General features: G+C 43.3%; 1 protein-coding gene across 7 annotated transcripts in view; it reads right to left on the bottom strand.

The window, feature by feature from the left end:
• Positions 1-22,728, bottom strand: part of LOC118360883 (synaptotagmin-2-like) — a 94,142-nt gene that overhangs the window by 38,223 nt on the left and 33,191 nt on the right. For 2 of the 7 annotated variants that reach the window (XM_052485173.1, XM_052485180.1), the window contains exon 1: positions 2,326-2,559. The exons of 1 other annotated variant lie outside the window; for it this stretch is intronic. The gene's annotated coding sequence lies outside the window, so the exon portion shown is untranslated. Of the gene's footprint in view, positions 1-2,094; positions 2,298-2,325; positions 2,561-10,971; positions 11,034-14,871; positions 14,904-22,728 lie in introns of those variants that run through there. 4 more of the 7 variants (XM_052485177.1, XM_052485175.1, XM_052485179.1 and 1 more) reach the window with 4 other exon arrangements.

Below are 22,728 nucleotides of genomic sequence, written 5' to 3'. Positions count from 1 at the left end.
GTGAAGGATAAAGCACTAAATAAACTTCAGTGCTAAATACGGCTGCTAGAATATTGACAAGAACCCATAGAATTTGATCAATTTACTCCAGTGCTAGCCTCTCTACACCGACTTCCTGTTAAGGCTAGGGCTGATTTCAAAGTTTTACTGCTGACCTACAAAGCATTACATGGACTTGCTCCTACCTATCTCTCCGATTTGGTCCTGCCGTACATACCTACATGTACGCTACAGTCACAAGACGCAGCCCCCCGTATTGTCCCCAGAATTTCTAAGCAAACAGCTGGTGGCAGGGCTTTCTCCTACATAGCTAACTTTTTATGGAATCGTCTGCATGTGAGAGACGCAGGCTCGGTCTCAACCTTTAACTCTTTACTGAAGACTCATCTCCTCAGTAAGTTCTATGATTGAGCATAGGCTGGCCCAAGGTGAACAGCAAGGCACTGGAATGATGAACCACCCTGCTGTCTTTGCCTGGTCGGTTCCCCTCCATCCACTGGAATTCTCTGCCTCTGACCCTGTTCCAGGGGTTGAATCACTGACTTAATAGTGCTCTTCCATGCTGTCACTAGGAGGGGTGCGTCTTGGCATGCCTGGCTTTTTTTGCGCTATAATCAAGTTGAGTGGGTTGGGTCACTAACTTGTTCTTCCTGTCCGGTCTTGTGCACCCTCGGGCTCGTGCAGTGGAGGAGATCTTTGTGGGCTATACTCAGCCTTGTCTCAGGGTAGTAAGTTGATGGTCTGTTGATATCCCTCTAGTGGTGTGTTGGCTGTGCTTTGGCAAAGTGGGTGGGGTGGTCCCTGTAGCTCAGTTGGTAGAGCATGGCGCTTGTAACGCCAGGGTAGTGGGTTCGATCCCCGGGACCACCCATACGTAGAATGTATGCACACATGACTGTAAGTCGCTTTGGATAAAAGCGTCTGATAAATGGCATATATTATTATATTATTATTATTATTATTATTATATTATTATATTATTATTATGTCCTGTCTGGTTGGCACTGTCCGGGGCTATTGTCAGACGGGGCCACAGTGTCCCCCGACACCCCCTGTCTCAGCCTACAGTATCTATGCTGCAATGGTCTATGAGCCGGGGGCTAGTGTAATTCTCCTGTCTTATCTGGTGTCCTGTGTGAATTTAAGTATGCTCTCTCTAATTCTCTCTCTCTCCCTCTCTCCCCTCTCGGAAGACCTGCGCCCTAGGACCATGCCTCAGGACTACCTGACCGGACGACTCCTGACTGACCGCACCTGCTGTCTCAACATCTGAATGCTTGGCTATGAAAAGCCAACTGACATTTACTCCTGGGGTGCTGACCTGTTGCACCCTCTATAAATAACCACTGTGATTATTATTTCACCCTGCTGGTCATCTATGAACGTTTGAACATCAGAAGGGGACTGGCCGCCTCAGAGCCTGGTTCCTCTCTAAGTCCCTCCCTAGGTTCCTGCCTTCATAGGGAGTTTTTCCTAGCCATCACGCTAAGTTGCATCTACATTGCTTGCTGGTTGGGGTTTTAGGCTGGTTTTCTGTATAACTACTTTGTGACATCTGCTGATGTAAAAAGGGCTTTATAAATAAATGTGATTGATTTTATTGGTATTGAGCAGGTACAGGCTGGTGTTTGTTAGGTGGGGTGCCATGTGTTTGTGGCTGCACCACGTTGTGGTTCCTGATAGTGCAGGACAGGGTGGGTGTTAATAGAAGCTGGTGGGGTAAACAGAGCAGCTGTCAGAAGGGCTGCCTCCTGGACCTACTCCAGGAAAATAAAGGTAGCTACTCCACTACACTACAAACCGAGCCACCTAGGCTAAATTAGACATTATCAATGAGAGTGACCTATTGTATACTCACCATAGTGCTCCTGCAAAGACCCCAAAGCAAATGACTGTGTTCTCAGGTCCCAGACACAGTACAAAGGCAAATCTCACAGCTTATTATGAAACAATCTTTCAAAATCAAGAAAACAATCTTTCAAAATCTACAAATGTCCCAAGATGATTAATCTCAACATAAATGATCAAGCTTGTCACAAAAGTTTGCACAGTATGCACTCGAAAATAACATGCAAAGCGAAGCATACACATTACCTGTCCCACTTAAGATTATCCATCTGTGCAATACAAGTAGAGATGAGATCAATCAAGTCACAGTGCAGCCTTATCCAGCACCAACTCAGTTCCCCCATCCTACAGCGTAGTTTCTGCACTTCAGCATCGGACAGCAATATTTAGCTCCTCCTATCTATGCATAAAGTCTCCCCCTATATTCCATAAGGAGTTAAAGCCAGGGAGGCAAAAATAGTTGGAATACACCCTTACCAGAGCAATCTCCTTGATCCTATTATCCACAATGGACGGGCCAACCCATTCACCAGAGAGGCACTTAAGGGTTAATGTAACAGTGCCTTAATAACGTCCCTCGATTCGCTCGCCCATAAGCCCAAGAAACTGCAGTCCTCCTCTCACTGTTCCCACTGCAGCAGTACTCACTCTCCTTTACCCACACACACATGAACGTACAAACACACACATTCTCTCTCACATGACCCTTCATTCTCTCAATCCCCTCCTCCTCTCCCTCTATCCACTCTCTCCCTTTTTCACTCGCCCCAGAGTGGATCCCCCTCCCCTTTCCATCTCTTCTCTCCCCCGCATCTTCCACCCCCTCCCTCTATCCTCCCCTTCATCCTCCCCATCCCTCCATCCTCCCCCTCCCTCTATCCATCCCCTCCCTCCATCCTCCCCCCACTCCATCTTCCCCCTCCCTCCATCCTCCCCCCACTCCAGCGCTCTCACTCTCTCAGCCTCCTGATTTGTGATGCTGCTCACACTGTGCTGTATGCAGCACTCCGCTCTGCCGCCCTGCTCCAACACTGAAGGGCAACCCGAGAGAATTCATATGCAATACTGTCAATCCCACATCAAGAACCTAGCGGTACTTCAAACAAACCTCACCGAAGACTAGCACCTCTGGGAACTGTACAGAGTCTAGCATCTCAGGGAACGATAGAGAGTTCAGCTGTAAAATATGTGTCAGGGAAGGAAAAGGAGAGGAGGAAAGAGACAACATGAGAACAGGATGAGAGTAGAACAGCAGATGGGTAGAGGAAAAGGAAGTAGAAAGGGATGTAGAGTAGAGTGAGAGAGCTTAGGAAAATTGAGAAATGAGAGAGGAGAGACCCCATTGTGTGGCACACACACTGTAGCCAGAAGAGGTAGTTTGACACTGAAGGAGTGACTGCTGAGAGATTCTCTTTCAAATGCTCACTAGGCTCACATGCACACACACAGTGCATAAAAATAAGCACACACAAACACATACACACACACACGAAGGCACACGCATGCACATAAACACTCACTAATGTCTTTGCAGCAGAAATATTATGGTCATGAATAACGTTACATGGAACAATTGCTGTAAGGGCTCAAATCCAACTGGCATCTCACAAGTAGCTATAAGGAGATTGACAGAAGCTGTGAATCAGCAGTTGGTCTTACTAAGCAAACCTTTCTTTCCAACACCGCTTCTGACTGCTGTGGCAACAGCCAAGATGGATCACGGAAATCACCGTGGCAGCAGCAGTAGAGAGGCTCTACAAGATCATTGATGTAATGATGTCACAGTGGAGGCTGCTGAGGGGAGGACGGCTCATACTAATGGCTGGAATGGTGTCAATGGAATGGTATCAAACACATGTAAACCACGTCTTTGATGTGGTTGATACCACGCCATTGACTCCATTCCAGACATTATTATGAGCCGTCCTCCCCTCAGCAGCCTCCACTGTAAAGTAGAAGTAATAGTTGATGTAGTCATAACAACAATCACAACAGCAGAAGTAATTTTATAGATGCAGAAAAACCTACAGGACATTAAAGATGGAGGTAGTGCTGAAATTAAATGAGAAAACATTGCAAGCACACTATAGCTTTCTCGTGGATTTATTTTCTTAGCTTACCCTTTCAGATCTTAATTTGGGTCTTGGAATTGGCTTGGATCTTGGAATTGGCACAATAAATGTATTTGTCTGTACTGCAGCATGTTTCTATGATGCTCTTTCTGTACTATTGGGACCTTTGCTGAGCCAGACAATTGAGAGTCCTCTGAGCTTTTTATGGTGTTGCAGAAAATGATCATCTTCCCGTTAGTGAAGCTGCCTCCTAGCGGACAGCGATGAGCAGTCCTAAATGAAATCAATAAGGCCTCAATTAGTAGGGACGAAAGAAAGAGGGATGGCCTTTAGCAATTTCACAATCCAGGCCTGGAGAAACAAGAGCAAGTGTTATTTGTTTTTTGCTCCTGCCATACCTGTCAATTGTAGTTTCAATTGATTACATGTTTAAGAGATGATTACTGTGCCTGGTTTGGCAACTAGCTCTCACAGTCTCACGTCAGAATCAGATGTTCATCCATGTTTCTCAAACGTCAAATGTTGAAGTTGTTGAAGATTGTGTTTAAGGTTCAGTTTAGGCCTTAACTCCAAAATCATAGGATTAGGCATCAATGCAGAATGGTAAGGTAAGGTTTGGAAGAGGCTTCAAATAAAACGTTTAAAAATGGCTTTCTATCGATGGATTTTAACTTGCAATCTTTGGAATCAGAGGCAGATGTTAAAACCCATCCGCCATCCCCGTCCACAACATCCTAGCAAAACCAAAACCTACTTAAAGGTGGCAGTGAGCACTGTTGCCCCTAGTCGCCGGTTTCCACGTCATCTCCCGATGTCCTCAGACATGGATAGTCAAATACTGACTCGTATCACAGGTGACCCGGCTGGAGCTTGGAAAATATCCAATCATTTTAAAAGTCAATTCACTGACTCTGTCACAGCATTTGCCATGTACTAGAATGACTGAAATGGAACAGATATATCCTACTCTGAAGATATTTTTGTTGGTTCAGAAGCAAAAGTACTGTATGCATTTTACAATGTGTGTTCTTTCTTAACTATCTCTTACTGGTTGTCACAAATGGTACTTGAAATGACAGTGTAGTAAGTCTAAAGTTCTAAAGCAATGGCTCTAAACTTACCTGAAAGTGATCCTGTCACGTCCAGACCCTAGTTCCTTTTTTATGTCTATATTTTGGTTTGGTCAGGGCGTGAGTTGGGGTGGGCATTCTATGTTTTGTTCTATGTTTTGTATTTCTGTGTTTGGCCTGGTATGGTTCCCAATCAGAGGCAGCTGTCTATCATTGTCTCTGATTGAGAACCATACTTAGGTAGCCTGTTCCCACCTGTGTTTGTGGGTAGTTGTTTTCTGTTTTGTGTATTGCACCTTGCAGAACTGTTCGTTTGTCGTGTTTTTGGTTCAAGTATTCGCATTTATTAAAAGTATTATGAATACTTACCACGCTGCACCTTGGTCTTCTCCCTCTCCCGACAACAGCCGCTACAGATCCAGTATCTTATGACACAGTGGCCTAAAATGCAGGGCTGACTCAGTGTCTCAGTATCAACACTGTATTGATTCGTGGCACATTTGTGACTTGTTTAAAAAAAACTAGGCATGTGTCACAGGTCACTACTTCACAGGAGCAGCATTTGAACGTGAACATTTATTTTATATCAAAATGTGTTTTTTTGGGCAGAAATACCTTCTGGAACAGGAACTTTCATGTGCCTTAATAACAAATGTGTATTCCATCCATAAATATGAATAAAAAAATTTAATTACAAGCCTGGTTGGGTTAGCCACGGAAAAAGTCGGCTGAGATAATGGATGGGCTGGACATGCCGGGAGATGAGTTTGGATTGGTCTGCCATGTAGCATGCTTCTGTCTATAACATGAGCTGTTCACTATGTGTTGACAGGCCTTTCTACCATGCTGTTTTTGAAAGATATAACATTAGCCATCAAGAACTACAAACGTTTTGCTACTTTTCTCAACAACATTGATGCCCTGAATTTAGCAGGGCACTATCAACATAGAAAAAGTGATTGGCTACTTTCTGCACACGCCATGGTCAGTGTGAACCGGAGTGACTTGGCACAACGCTGACCAAACAAATTGTAGCTACAAACAAAACAGAGTTCAATGGTTCCAGTCTGCCGTGAAGTGTTTATCCATGCACACTACCGTTCAAAAGTTTGCAATGTCCCTGTTTTTGAAAGAAAAGCACATTTTTTGTCCATTAAAATAACATCAAATTGATCCGAAATACAGTGTAGACATTTTTAATGTTGTAAATGACTATTTTTGCTGGAAACGGCTGATCTTTAATTAATGGAACATCTACATAGGCGTACAGAGGCCCATTATCAGCAACCATCACTCCTGTGTTCCAATGGCACGCTGTGTTAGCTAATCCAAGTTTATCATTTTAAAAGGCTAATTGATCATTAGAAAACCCTTTTGCAATTATGTTTGCACAGCTAAAACGGTTGTTCTGATTAAAGAAGCAATAAAACTGTCCTTCTTTAGATTAGTTGAATATAACTTATACTGTTGTTGCTGCTGCTATTACTACTACTACTGCTACTGATACTACTACTCCTGCTGCTACTACTACTACTGCTGCTGCTACTACTGCTACTACTACTACTACTGCTACTGCTACTACTACTGCTACTACTACTACTACTACTACTACTACTACTACTACTACTACTACCACTGCTACTACTGCTACTACTACTACTGCTACTACATTTACATTTACATTTAAGTCATTTAGCAGACGCTCTTATCCAGAGCGACTTACAAATTGGTGCATTCACCTTATGACATCCAGTGGAACAGCCACTTTACACTACTACTACTACTACTACTACTGCTACTACAATTACTACTGCTACTACTACTACTACTGCGACTACTACTGCTACTACTACTACTACTACTACTACTACTACTGCTACTACTACTACTACTACTACTACTACTACTACTGCTACTACAATTACTACTGCTCCTAATTATTATACACAGTGATGATACTGAGAGACATTCATAGAGATAGTAGCAGTAATATTTCTCAATAAACTGCTGAACAGTGAGACAAAAAAAGAGCACAGGAGAGGAACAAATCCTCATTGAACAACAATGCTGGATAATTAAAAACAAAGATAAGCAGCTTGTGCAGCTATATCATGGACTATACACATAAACAAGTTGATACCTACACACGTGCATGCACAGTGCACACATACACATGCACGCATGCACAGATATCACTAGCCACTTTAACTATGCCACTTTGTTTACATACTCATCTCATATGTATATACTGTACTCAATACCATCTACTGTATCTTGCCTATGCCACTCTGTACCATCACTCATTTATATATCTTTATGTACATATTCTTTATCCCCTTACACTTGTGTCTATAAGGTAGTAGTTTTGAAATTGTTACCTAGATTACTTGTTGGTTATTACTGCATTGTCGGAACTAGAAGCACAAGCATTTCGCTACACTCGCATTAACATCTGCTAACCATGTGTATGTGACAAATAACATTTGATTTGATTTGATTTGTATGCCCCCCATTAATCAAGTGAAGCACCAGTGGTTTCCCTCCCTTAATAATACTACTATGTCTGTGATGGCCTCCAAGATGTCTGCCAAGCAGTGTCTCAATTCTGCAGTTATAATATAATATATGCCATTTAGCAGACGCTTTTATCCAAAGCGACTTACAGTCATGTGTGCATACATTCTACGTATGGGTGGTCGTATGGGTGGTCCCGGGAATCGAACCCACTACCCTGGCGTTACAAGCACCATGCTCTACCAACTGAGCTACAGAAGGACCTACAGTTTGACAATCTCTCCCCAGTCTCTTAAAGGAATACCCAATAAGTGTTCATCAAGCCAACAGCTTGTAGGGGAAGGGAAGGGAGTGGGCAGACGGAACAGAGGGGAAATGGAGAGGGGTTGGTGTTGGATGGGAAGTGGGGGGGTTGAGGAGACGCCACTGGGCTGTGACTGCAGAATCTCTCTCTCTCTCATACAGCACTGAGCTGCCAAACGAAACGAGGTGCCTTCCAGCTGTGGTTGGCCCACTTTGAATCTGGCACGGTGAAAGGGAAGGGAACCCTTTCACCTAGAGCACTGTTATTTCACAATGTGGGGAGGAACAGCTAAAGCCACATACAATGTCTAAGTAATGTCGAATCTTCTCTTGTTTAAAGACTGAGACATGAACAGATGCTGAATCAGCATAATCTTTGTGCGGTGGAGAGAGAGAGAGAGAGTAGAACACGATCTAATTGGTAGTACACATGCCTGGCCTGAGCCATAGCAACAGAAAATCAATAACATTAAAGATATTTTAGATTACCTAATAGGCCTACACATTGTAGGTAAGTCCAGGGTTTCTATTCCGTTCCAAATAACGTCTGTTCTGAGCATACCCTTCTCGTCAATAATATTGCAGATTCACAAAGCAAACTTACAACACAATATTCAATAGCCGTTCTGGCGTCCACCTACATATGAATATCTATTCCCTGCGGTATCAATTTCCATTCAATAAATGTTAAACTGATCAATGTTAATGTTGATTAGGCTGCACACAGGGCCACCTGTGTTTCATCTGGTATGAAGGACAGAGGGGTGGGCAGAGGGCAGTATCTGTTCTCCCAGGAGGTGCTCTTTTCTTGGCTTTATTAACCCTCGCTGGGCCCCTGTGGCTCCAGGCTGTCATCACACAAGGAAATGGCTGATTAATCAGGTGAGTGCTTGAGACAGGGAGAGGCAATCAGGGCAGTGTGTACCTGCTGGAGAGGAGACTAGCCCACAAAAGCCCCATCCTATAGTAAATCATGGCTCCTATCTCTCTCTCTCTCTCTACAAGCACACACCCAGGCATGCACACACACACACACACACACACACACACACACACACACACACACACACACACACACACACACACACACACACACACACACACACACACACACACACACACACACAGACAGACAGACAGACAGACAGACAGACAGACAGACAGACAGACAGACAGACACAGACACAGACACAGACAGACACAGACAGACAGACACAGACAGACAGACAGACACAGACAGACACACACACACACACAGACAGACAGACAGACAGACACACACACAGTGGCCTGCCCCGCATCTCCATGCCTATTCCCCTTCTTCACAACACCACAGTGTGGCTCCTCTCTGTGCCTCAGTGATCAACTGGGACATTATGTCAAAGCAGATGGCACTCTGGGGAAGCCCAGCCTCTCTGGGTTTATCATGCTGAAAGATAGTCTAATGGAGTCCAACACATTCATGGCTTGGTTTGACCACGCCTGTCTGTCGTACTGTAGAATATATATTCTATTGGTAGTGTTGTAGAGCCACACCTCATATGGCCACCCCTCATAGCCTGGTTCCTCTCTAGGTTTCTTCCTAGGTTTTGGCCTTTCTAGGGAGTTTTTGCTTCTACACCTGCATTGCTTGCTGTTTGGGGTTTTAGGCTGGGTTTCTGTACAGCACTTTGAGATATCAGCTGATGTACGAAGGGCTATATAAATACATTTGATTTGATTTAGAGCCATTCATCAATTAGGATCGATGGTGATCTGTAGAATACATTAGAGTATCTTGTGGTGAAAACCATCTACTGTATATCCGGCTAATGCATTAGATCATGCATATTTCCAAGAAGGTAATATTTTTCAGTGACATTATGTAACCATGTAACATGCCAGGGATAACATATGGTTGCTTTTAAAAGGGAATAAAAACGTGCATTGACACAAGAAAACCCTGCTATCCCCACACTGATGTAGACTGTAGAAAAGACAAATTGATCAGTCACTCTCTAGTAGATTAATGAATAAATTATGCTGATTGGTTAACAGTGGTTCGCCCCAGACTTGGTCAGAGCACTATGCCAGGTAACAGTGGGTACCCTGTGACATTGGCAGTAACTATTGACATACCACATGTTACCAGTCAAAGCCAGGCCACTGTCTGTGCCCACGGCGTAGGCTACAGCAGAGATGGGAGGCTAGAGGCAGCTTCCTATTGATTAAGTTTCAATGTTGATTCACCATGTGCACAGGATACAACAGGTTAAAAAGAGTACAGTGAAATTCTACCCTTGAGAGCTCTTTCCAACAATGCAGTGATAATAATAAGAATAAACATGTAGATAATAATAATATAGATAATAATTCGACATTTAATCAAATCAAATAAAAACACAACAACTACATGTTGCTCTGTCTTGCTTGTCCTATGTTGCTATGTTGCTATGTCTATGGTGCTATTGTCTATATTGTAATTGTTTTTAATAACCTGCCCAGGGACTGCGGTTGAAAATTAGCCGGCTGGCTAAAACCGTCACTTTTACTGAAACGTTGATTAATGTGCACTGTCCCTGTAAAAATAAACTAAACTAAACTAAACTAAACAATGTGAATTAAAGAAACATGAGAATGTGTTTCTTTACAGGGATGATGATCTTTCTGGGGGAGGTTGGAGCGGAGGGAAAGGCAGCATGTGACGATGTGTTTCTTTACAGGGATGATGATCTTTCTGGGGGAGGTTGGAGCGGAGGGAAAGGCAGCATGTGACGATGTGTTTCTTTACAGGGATGATGATCTTTCTGGGGGAGGGAAAGGCATGTGACATGTGACGATGTGATTTTCTGGGGAGGTTGGAACGGAGGGAACAGTCTTTACTGGATCTTTCTGGGGGAAAGAGGTCAGTGTTTCTTTACCAATCACAGCAAAAGAGGTGAAATCACAGCAATGAAAGTGACAGCTACCTCTTGATGTGGAAAAAAGCAAGGACTTCACTCAACAAATCCTATCTCTCTCTTGTTCTTTCTGTATCCCGCTCTCTCTTTCCTCTCTCTCTCTCTCTCTTCTTCTCTAAGCAACCCTTCTGGCGAGTTCATTCCAACAGATATCACCTTATCGAAGATTACAGCTCATGTGCAAATACAATTATCTTAATTTGCCTTCTAAGCCATGATACTCACAGCCAAATATTGATAGGTGGCCCTCGCGATCACAGTGAGAGTGTTGTCAATATCAGGGTGATCTAGAAGAGAAAAATAATACATTTTATGACCGTATGGATAGACTGAAAATCACAGTGAAATCACAGTGAAACAACGTAAAATACCGTCTAATTCAGCCCTGGACAGCTCCATTTTAGCACTAGGTAAATAATCAGAAGAACAATAATGAAACACTATTTGAAGTAACTGAGTGCGTGGCAAGCTAAATGGCAGGACATCCAGCGTGGCTATCTGTCTACTTCTGGATAAGGTGATTACACAATCACCAATCACCCTCACCATATTCTACTGTATAATTGAGATTCCCCCAAAACTGGCCAACTGTTTATCACAAAGAAATTACCATGGCAATATGTTAATAAAATAGTGTTACTTTATTAATGACACTATAACTACACAGGTTTAATAGCAATTGAGGGTTACCTGAAAACATGTGTATATGACATGTTGCTCCCCTTCTTTGTTAATTATTTGGACTGCTGCATACACTCTGGCACAGTTAAGCAACCTAAATTAACTCTAAGAGGTTCTGACAGTTGTCTCACTCCCACATAGGACATGCTGATGTATGCTTGGAGGCCACAACTCAGCGGACTAATGAGTGCTTGCTGTTGCTGGAAGCTACTCCTTCCTCTGATTACAGCTCTCTGAATTTATTTAATTAATGCCGATATGAGGAGGCCTGTGACTGGCTGAATGTTAGGGCCCAGATAGGCTTGTTTTAGCTATATCTCCCACATCTCCTATACCACAGACCCAGTAACAACAGCCCAATACAACCCAACCTGGCCCAGAACAAAAGCTTGCACACCTAATGGAGGAGGGCACAGAGTCGATTTCATTAAGCACCAGACAGAAGAAAACGGACTGAAAGGGTCTACCTGGAGTTCTCCACTAAGAAACACTCAGTTTCGTTTTTCATTGCCTGCCCTAACGAACACGATCCAGGTTTACAACACACCCTGCAGAAAATCTGCTTCAAGTTACTATGCACTACTCGATCACACATTCTGATGAGAGAAACACTTTTCTGTCCACTGTATAATTAACTACATTAGTCATGCATAAATAATTTAGTTGGCTGATGACGTACTTACAGTAATACATGCATTGACGTATGCACGGAAGGAAGCATGCACAGTTACACTCATACAGGTGTACGATCTTAATTTGAGCCAGTTTGCTACAGCAGGAAAATAATGTGGATTACATTTTCATATGGGTTGATACATTTTCTGTAAGGGGAAATCAAGTCTGAAATGTCAAAATGGAAATTAAAAAGTTCAAAAGCCTTTTTAAACCTCAAATACGCTACACGTTTGGCATTAAAGTTTTCCTGTAACAGGGTGATCAAATCAAGATCCTACATCAGTATGCACACACATTATTTCTGCTGCATGTATGTATGTTCAATGTTTATGTGGTGTTTGGATAGAGGTACAGTAAGTGATTGTTCCATTAATCTACATCCTAGTTGAGACAACAGGGCGGTGTGAAGAATCACACAAAGCCTCTGCATTTTTATCTCAATATCAAATCATTTCTGGGTAACAATTAAGTACCTTACTGTGATTGTTTTCAATTCAAAAAGTCAAAAAGAAACATAAATACCTTCTTAGCAAAAAACAATTTCTCAAGCAAGAATTTTGCTAGGACTGTCTGGGAGTGGTTGGAGTGGGGAGGGGAAAATGGAAAAGTTACTGTTATTGGCAGAGAGATTTGGAACTCTCTTTCTTATTGGTTTATTAAATAATTTAAAGGCCAAATCTCCCTCCAGCCAAAACAGTCTGAAATGTCATTCTGTCTTTTGAAACAGCTCTTACACTAAAAGGGCATTATCATTTTTTTCTTTTTACAATTTCACAGTATTATTCCAACCTCATACTGTGGAAATATATATAAAAGATAGGAAATCAAGTTTTTGACTGCACTGGGTCTTTAACTAATGGGTTCTCCAATACCCCTCAAGAGTCATTTACAGGGTTGTAGATATTTGGCATTGAATGTAAATCTGAATGGGCATGTTTTCCTGGCCTGGGTTTAATTATAAACACAATAATCCGTACCCCAGAGCTATTCACACAGACACACATTTCTTACGACTTGTGGGAACTGTCAATGCGATATTCCATGGACACTTGGAATGATTGATTAGTTCCTAAGAAGCACAAGCAGCCCTGTCATACACACTTTGTTTATGTGGGTTCCATGCATTGTAAAAGGAAAAAAGGTTATGAATTATGTGTAAACCATTTGAATGCAGTATAAGAGATATACTGTGTATTATAAACTGGGTGGTTCGAGCCCTGAAAATGTATTTTTACTGTTCTAATTACATTGGTATCCAGTTTATAATAGCAATAAGGGACCTCGTGGGTTTGTGATATATGGCCAATATACCACAGCTAAGGGTTGTGTCATGCATAAGAACAGTCCTTAGCCATGGCATATTGGCTATATACCACACCTCCTCGGGCCTTATTGCTTAATTTTAGGCCTACATCTGGACTCCTGGACATGGGAGGAGATTTTGGACGGTAAGGGACCCTGGGCACAGGCTGGGAAATATCGCCGCCCCAGGGAAGAGCTGGAGGCAGCTAAAGCCGAGCGGTGGCAATATGAGGAGTTAGCACGGCAGTACAACAGGGAGAGAGTGAGGCAGAGAGAGGCAGCCCCAAACATTTATTGGGGGGCACACGGGGAGTGTGGCAAAGTCAGGTAGGAGAACTGAGCCAACTCCCTGTGCTTACCGTGGCGAGAGGTTGACCAGGCAGGCACCATGTTATGCCGTGAGGCGCACGGTCTCCCCAGTGCGCAGGCATAGCCCGGTGCGCTACATCGCAGGTCCTCGTATCGGCCAGGCTAGAGTGGGCATCGAGCCAGGAGTAATAAAGCCGGCTCAGCGCATCTGGTCTCCAGTGCGTCTCCTCGGCCCGGGTTATATGGCACCAGCCCTATGCATGGTGTCCCCGGTTCACCAGCACAGCCCAGTGCGGTCTGTTCCACCCCGCCGCACTTGCCGGGCTACAGGGAGTATCCAGCCAGGACAGGTTGTGCACGCTCGGTGCTCGAGACCTCCAGTGTGCCTCCACGATCCGGTCCATCCGGTGCCTCCTCCATGCACCAGGCCTCCTGTGGCAGCCCCACGCACCAGGCTGTCTCTCCGTCTCCTCCCTCCAGGTGCTCCCGCCTGTCCAGCGCTTCCAGAGTCTCCCTCCTGTCCAGTGCATCCAGAGCCTCCCTCCTGTCCAGCGCTTCCAGTCTACCTCCTGTCCAGCGCTTCCAGAGTCTCCCTCCTGTCCAGTGCTTCCAGAGCCTCCCTCCTGTCCGGAGCTGCCAGAGCCGCCCGTCAGTCAGGCGCTGCCGGAGCCACCCTTCACGCTGGCGCTGCCGGAGCCACCCTTCACGCTGGCGCTGCCAGAGCCTCCCGCCTGTCCGGCGCTGCCGGAGTCTCCCGTCTATTTGGGGCCCGCTGCAAGGGTCCCCAGTCCAAGGTCGGTGGCGAGGGTCGCCGCTCCAAAGTAGCCACTTAAGTGGCCCAAGGCTATGGTGGAGTGGGGTCCACGTCCCGCGCCAGAGCAGCCATTGCGGACAGATGCCCGCCCAGACCATCCCCTATGGGCTTAGGTTTGGCGGCCGGAGTCCGCACCTTTGGGGGCGGTACTGTCATGCCCTGACCGTAGATTGCTTTGTATGTTTCTGTTTTTAGTTTGGTCAGCGTGTGGTGTGGGTGGGTATTCTATGTTTTGTTTTCTGTTTTGTGTGTATCACCTGACAGAAGTGTTTCCATCTCGTTATTCCTCGTTATTATTTTGTTTAGTGTTCAGTTTTGATTACATTTACAACATGAACACTTACCATGCCACACCTTGATCCTCTCCTTCTTCCACCTACGAAAACCGTTACAACATTAGTTTATCCATAGCCCAGGCCCTTTGTAAGGTTTCTCAATGTTTGCAGCTGTACATTTTCAGCCACCAAAATGTTATTTATCCATTATTTTACCAGGTAAGTTGACTGAGAACACATTCTCATTTGCAGCAACAACCTCAGGAATAGTTACAGGGGAGAGGAGGTGGATGAATGAGCCAATTGTAACCTGGGAATTTTTATGTAACCGGGATGGTTTGATGGCCAGATTGGGAATTTAGCCAGGACACTGGGGTTAACATCCCTACGATAAGTGCCATGGGATCTTTAATGACCGCAGTGAGTCAGGACACCCATCCGAAAGACGGCACCCTACACAGAGCAGTGACCCCAATCACTGGCCTGGGGATATTTTTTAGACCAGAGGAAAGAGTGCCTCCTACTGGCCCTCCAACACTACTTCCAGCAGCATCTGGTCTCCCATCCAGGGACTGACCAGGCCCAACCCTGCTTAGCTTCAGAAGCAAGCCAGCAGTGGTATGCAGGGTGGTATGCTGCTGGAAAAAATATCTGTCTGAATGAACAGTCAATTAGCCAAATTAGCATTACAGACCTTGGAGAGTCTATTTTCCTCCACTATTTCACTAAACATTTCATTCCATGATTTGTAGGCTTGAATTGCCGTAAGTGTATCATAAAGACATCCACAGGGACATATTATCCCAACTTATTTTGTGCAATTTCTGTTGAATATTTGCGTAGTCATCACTCCAGTGTCTCTCTCTACCTGTCATTGCAGCAAGAGAGCAAACAGCTTGTGTTTGTTTCCGCTAGTTAGGAAAGCATCAAGAACAAGATAGTATGAAGTCGCAAACTCTAGCCTAATACACCCAAATCAACAAACTTTTCTAAATATGATGTCACAAATGTATGAGAGAAATGAATGCTTTCATGAGGAGTAATTTTATGGTGGTGAGGTTTATGGTGGTGATGTATGGTGAGGAACAGCAGCCAGGGTCAGTCTGTGGTGTGCTGCAGGTGACAGAGAGTTTATGGGCCGTAGACTCCAGGTTCCAGTACAGTGAGTTATGATTGAGCCAGTGTCCTCCTTCTGCTACAGGCCAATGGTGGTGCCCCAGCCCCCTGTGAAACTGTCCTAGTTATTTCTGGCTAGCTAGAGGTGCTGAGTGACAGCAAAGTGAGAAAAAAAATGCATACCAATAGCTTAAAGCTCAGCACAGACCAGATTCAGACCTCCGTTGGCTAAAGGGTAGGGCTGGGAATTGCCAGGGACCTGATGATGCAATATTATCACGGTAGGATCCGATACGATATGGATCGCGATTCTCACAATTCTATATTTATTGCTATTCAATACTGCAATTTTATTGTGATTCGATGTTCCAAACATATTGCTCACCTATGTCCGCTGCAGAGGGACAAGAGAGAGCAATAAGAAAACGAGTTTTGATCAGTCAAACAAGCTATATGATAAAAAAACTGGTGTTTCGGTGCAGGTACAGCCGACTAGCACTAGCTAACGCTACCTACAGTAGCAAAAATATATACACTTGAGTGTATATAAACATTAGGTACACCTTCAATTCCACAGGGATGCTGGCCCATGTTGACTCCAATGCTTTCTACAGTTGTGTCAATTTGGCTGGATGTCCTTTGGTTGGTGGACCATTCTTGATACACACCGGAAACTGTTGAGCGTGAAAAACCCAGCAGCGTTGCAGTTCTTAAAACACTCAAACCGGTGCACGTGTCACCTACTACTATACCCCGATCAAAGGCACTTCAATCCTTTTAAATGCCCGTTCACCCTCAGAATAGCACACATACACAATCCATGTCTCAATAGTTTCAATGCTTAAAAATCCTTCTTTAACCAGTCTCCTCCCCAGCAGGGTAGCCTAGTGGTTAGATTGTTGGACTAGTAACCGAAAGGTTGCAAGTTTGAATCCCCGAGCTGACAAGGTACAAATCTGCCGTTCTGCCCTTGAACAGGCAGTTAACCCACTGTTCCTTGGCCATCATTGAAAATAAGAATTTGTTCTTAACTGACTTGCCTAGTAAAATAAAGGTAAAAAAAAAAAAAAAAATCATCTACACTGATTGAAGTGGATTTCACAGCTGAAATCAATAAGGGATCATAGCCTTCACCTGGTCAGTGTGTCATGCAAACATCAGGTATTCCTAATGTTTTGTACATGTAGGCCTATATATATATTTATTTTATTTTTTATTATAAATCAATACTTAGAGTCAAATATCAATATAATATCATCCGAAAATAATATTGCAATATGGTAACTGTATGGATTTGTCCCCCATCACTACTAAAGGGCCACATTCATTATTTCACAAAAAAGATGGGCTACAGTACAGCAAAGTAAAGAGCGGAGATGATTGATGTGTTCTCTCTCTCACGTGCACACACACACACACACACACACACACACACACACACACACACACACACACACACACACACACACACACACACACACACACACACACACACACACACACACACACACACACACACACACACACACACACACCACACACACACAAGTATTCCACCCACACAGAGCCAAAATCACAATATTACCCAATAGCCAATATGGCCAATATTACCACAAGTGCCTCCAGCTAGAATCACCTTGATGACATTACGTTAGTTGTTGGTCCACAACAGATCTTGGCAAAAACCAATCCTAATGTGGCAGATCTGTGAGACAATCTCTTTAAAGCGGAATTGTTCCATCATTCTCTGCCACTGAGTATAATTGTATCTTTCTCTATGTTTTGCGATTTTTATGAATAATGACTAAATGATGTATACATTTAAAGTAGAATTATAACTAACAGATTTCTATCCTGTCTGATGAAGAATATGTTTGTACATAGGCAGAGAGGAAGTGTTAACAGACAACTTGTGACCACAGTGAAACTAACAACAGGAAAGATGTCTGGTCCCCAACCAGGGAGGGGTTTCGTCATTGTCCAAGAGGAGGAGGAACATTTCGTACGCTATGACGCTATGTGTGATATATAAACTAATGTACATGTGATTATGATCAGAGCTCTTGAGAATGAACACTATTGGCTAATCTTGGTGGCTTTATGCAAATAAGAACCTTTCAAAATCTTAGACATGGACAGAGTGTTTTAGTTGAATTGGTCAATGAACACATAGTTACTAAATTCATCTAACACTCCTATTTGTAGCCTCGGGGAAGACAACAAACTCAGAGAAAAGCAAGCAAGGATCCGCATGAGACTGAGACTGTCTTTAATTGGTTATTGGTAACAAGAACAAGTTCACTTTGCTTGGTTGCTGGATACCAATCCTCCAGAGGGTTTAACAACCATTTAGAGGTCGACTCCCAGAGCCCAAGGCAGAGCGAAGGAAGGATTTAGTCTTAATGAACTGTCAACATAGGAGTAATACTTCTCTTTGATCTTTTGATTCAGACAACATAGTTTTTCAATGTCGAAAATAATAAATGGTCAATACTAAGCCAGTTAAGCCAGGAAACTGAATGAATCATATGTGTCACCATGTACAATTCCATCGGCAAACAACATTGCCATTTATTTTTTATTAAAGCGTTATAAGGGAAATAAAGTGCCATAGCATTCTAATTTATTTGCTGTATGTTGACAGTGGTATTGTGATTACTATATTGAATAAAAATATCAACACAACATGTGTTTGGTGGTTTATAAGATGGTCCCATCTTTCATGAGATTAAATAAAAGATCCCAGAAATGTTCCACATGCACAAAAAGCTTATTTCTCTAAGATTTTGTGCACAAATTTGTTTACATCCCTATTAGTGAGTATTTCTCCTTTGCCAAGATAATCCAGCCACCTGACAAGTGTGGCATTACACAGGTGCACCTTGTGCTGGGAACAATAAAAGGCCACTCTAAGATATGCAGTTTTGTAACACAACACAATGCCACAGATATCTCAAGTTTTGAGGGAGTATGCAATTGGCATGCTGACTGCAGGAATGTCCACCAGAGCTGAATTTAATTTTCATTCCTCTACCATAAGCTGCTTCCAACGTCATTTTAGAAACTTTGGCAGTACGTCCAACAGGCCTCACAACTGCAGACCACATGTAACCACGCCAGACCAGAACCTCCAAGTCCGGCTTCTTTACCTGTGGGATCGTCTGAGACCAGCCACCCAGAAAGCTGATGAAACTGAGGAGTATTTCTGTCTGTAATAAAGGCTTTTTTGGGGGGGGGGGAACTCATTCTAATTGTCTGGGCCTGGGTCCAAAGTGGGTGGGCCTATACCTTCCTAGGTCCCTGCCCAGTCATGTGAAATCCATAGATTAGGGTACAACTCATTTATTTTAATTGACTGATCTGCTTTATTAACTGTAACACTGTAAATCATTAAAATTGTTGCATGTTGCGTTTATATTTTTGTTCAGTATACATGGATCTGTAATACGTCATACAGAACATCACTGAATCAGCAAGATCCCTCCAATGCTACATCATGTTATTTTTCCCTGTGTTGGAGAAGGGGAAGGGGAACATACAAGCACCACAGCTGAAAATGTCATTCACCATCAAAGTATAGGTAGCCTTTTTATTATTTTTAAAGGTTGCTGTGCAGCAGCTGAGACAGCCCCTTGAATCACTAACCCCTCAGGACCCCCCCGTGCTCTTCCTGACTAGCCCTCTCACACACACACACACACACACACACACACACACACACACACACACACACACACACACACACACACACACACACACACACACACACACACACACACACACACACACACACACACACACACACACACACACACACACACACACACACACACACACACACACACACACACACACACACACATGTGGCTCTCCATGACTCTACAGTTTCCCCACAAACCAGGAGGGTGAATTCATATGGGGCAGTGACGGATTACAGGAGACTTTTAGGGCTCTCAGCTGCCCTCGAGCTCTCTGGAGCATAGCTAGTGTATGAACACGGGGAGATGTGTGTGTACAGTATGTGTGTGAGAGAGAGTGTGTGTGTAGTGGAGCTTTGCACACTGGAGAGATCTGGCCCAAATGTAATCCCTCTATTGTGAGGTGGAGAGGGTTGGAGAAGAAAGGGCCGAGGCTGTCTGCTCAAATCCTACTTGCACTACTGCAATGCAGGGGTTTAACATGGAGATATGAACACATTACTATAACATGCCTACACACATATACACTAGATAATAGATACACACCTATACTAACTCGTATGAACTGGAAGCCTTGCAGGGTCTCTGCACTGTGCTTCAATGTTTCACACAGCAATTCCTATATCAGGTTCATGCTTTACATAAATATTCAATACAGTCTCATTGTCCCTCCCTACATATTAAAGAAAATCAATTTGGGCCAAGCTAAGTTCATTCACATCAGAGGTAAGTGTTTGTCCAGGTTTATATCCTCTATAAGACCACAGCATCATACCCCGATGTGCAGGCGCAGACCACTTTTATAGAGCAGTCTTCTCCAGATAAATTGTTGGCGAGAAGGCAGATAGGCCAGGGAATTGAAGCTTGCAGTGCTATGTGGAGAGAGTCAACCGCTGAGATAACAGCTGACAAAAGAGTTGTAAACAAAAAAGAGGGCGTGAGAGAGCGAATAAAAAGAAACAAGAGAGATATAAATACAAATTATATTGATGTTGGCTGGTTAAGCTGATCTCTCCTTTTACATTATTCCACATCTGTCTTTCCAGTTGGCCTCAACGACATGGTAGAGTAGAAATATAGTGTATTATAAATAGAAATTATGGGGATCTTGTGTTCAAAAACAAAAGGTTCATTGACTGAATATGGCTTTTACATCAAGTCTTCAATTCCTGAAACATTTGGCGACTACACTGCACCCTCTAACACCCTTTTGTTATGTTTTTATTCATTCACTTTTTTGGTCAAGTTCAAAATAAACCGATCATCACAGTTCACTTCTTTGAACAAAATGCAGTTTTTCACCAAGCAGCAGGCCATAAATCCTAGGTGGATGGAGGGTAGCCTTTTAGACCTTCCTCTAGTCTAGCTATCTGGCTGTTTCCCTGGGAGACAAATCTGTGTTTATGGACAGAAATAAGGCCATCCATCACCCAGTGCCACAGAAACAAACGGTCACCTGCAGACTGGGATAAATGAGCATGCAGTTTAAGATGAATTACTTCACTCTGTGGTGGCTGCCAACTAATGTACCAGAACACCCCAAATATGCACTAAATAGAAAAAAAAGAAAATGAGGATGATAAATGTTGTTGTTTTGCATAATGATTCATAGATCACTGTAGTTCATCTGCTTTCTTTTAAGCTGCAGCATATGTCTATAACAAGAGGAACTGACACCCTCCAGACTCCAATGTCATCAAGCGTCAGAGGCAACCTAAGCATAGAAAGTAAAAACAACTCACCAGGGGACTTATAAAGTCTCATAAACGTCCAGTAAGTTTTAGTCATATTGTACTATGTGAGCAGCTATACAACCCTGCCAGCAATATTATCCCCATTACAAGTACCAAGTCCTTCTATAGTCAGAGGATGATGGAATGAAACCCACCTTCAAGTTTTATTAGTCGTATGTGCAGGACCGTCCAACGAAATGCTTACTTCAAGAGACTGTTGGTCTGTATCCTGGCATTACCCACGAAGGGGGGTTTGTGTTTCTGCCTGAACCTATTGTTGAGTGGTCAGTAGCTGTTAGTGTAGGTCATGAGACAGACAAGCTGTCTGCGGTGAACAGACTGGTCCCGTGAGCAGACAATCACCTTCACACTCTCTGTGAACCAAACCAAGTGGTTTACTTGGTCACGCAACCTAAAGGGGGATCAGATGATTTTGCCATGACACGTAAAACTGACTAGTTTAGTCTCTTTCAGATTGACTACAGTCCTCAGACAAAACACACCAGGCAACTTACTTAGAATCTGACTTGACGCATCTCCTTGAATTCCAAAAAAGGGTTTGAGACAATGAATATGCAACTTGGAGGATGACTGCCACCAGTGAGTCAACAGGGTTGACAGGTTGTTTGTACTTATGTTTGTATCAGCCCACAGTAATGGGGTCTCATCTGGAGCCAGTTGAGGCTCCTCAGGGGAGAAAGGGGAGGACCATCCTCCTCAGTGAATTCCATAAAAATAAAAATAGTGAAACATGAAAAATACTCACGTGACCAAATAATTGACTAAAACACACTGTTTTGCAACAAAGGTCTACAGTAGCCTCAACAACACTCTGTAGGAGGCTCATGGTTCTCACCCCCTTCCATACACTGTAATTATGACAATGTCCTGCAACCTATCAGAGCTCTAGTAGCATTAAATGAAATGTTGTCCACCCAATCAAAGGATCAAAGAATCAATCTAGTACTGAAAGCATAAACTACAGCTAGATTGCACTACAGTGCATAAAATGTGGTGAGTAGTTGATTCAAAGAGAGAAAAACAAAAGTTGAACAGTTTTGAACAAATTCATTTCTTCAAAAATTAAGGAGAAGCAAGAGAGAGAGATAGCTATATTTCATTGTATTTTTTAATTTTTTATTTCACTTTCACTTACTTAACTAGCGAATGCAGCTAGCTAATTTAGCCCACTCAAACACCTGACTCAAACAGAGAGGGATCATGCTGTTTGTATGTGGCTGCTATGAAAGTGAACTGTGTTCCCGTGTGATCAGGGGTGTGGTCATTCTGCTGATTCTGTTGAAAATAGTTTTTCAAACGGAAGCATACGGAACAAAACAGAGATAAACATACCTGAATTTGTCCAATAGAAACTCTTG

Source organism: Oncorhynchus keta, chromosome 28 (assembly GCF_023373465.1).
Source record: "Oncorhynchus keta strain PuntledgeMale-10-30-2019 chromosome 28, Oket_V2, whole genome shotgun sequence".
Taxonomy (NCBI): domain Eukaryota; kingdom Metazoa; phylum Chordata; class Actinopteri; order Salmoniformes; family Salmonidae; genus Oncorhynchus; species Oncorhynchus keta.
The sequence above is the reverse complement of the archived record's forward strand: the minus strand, read 5'-3'. Positions and strand labels throughout refer to the sequence as shown.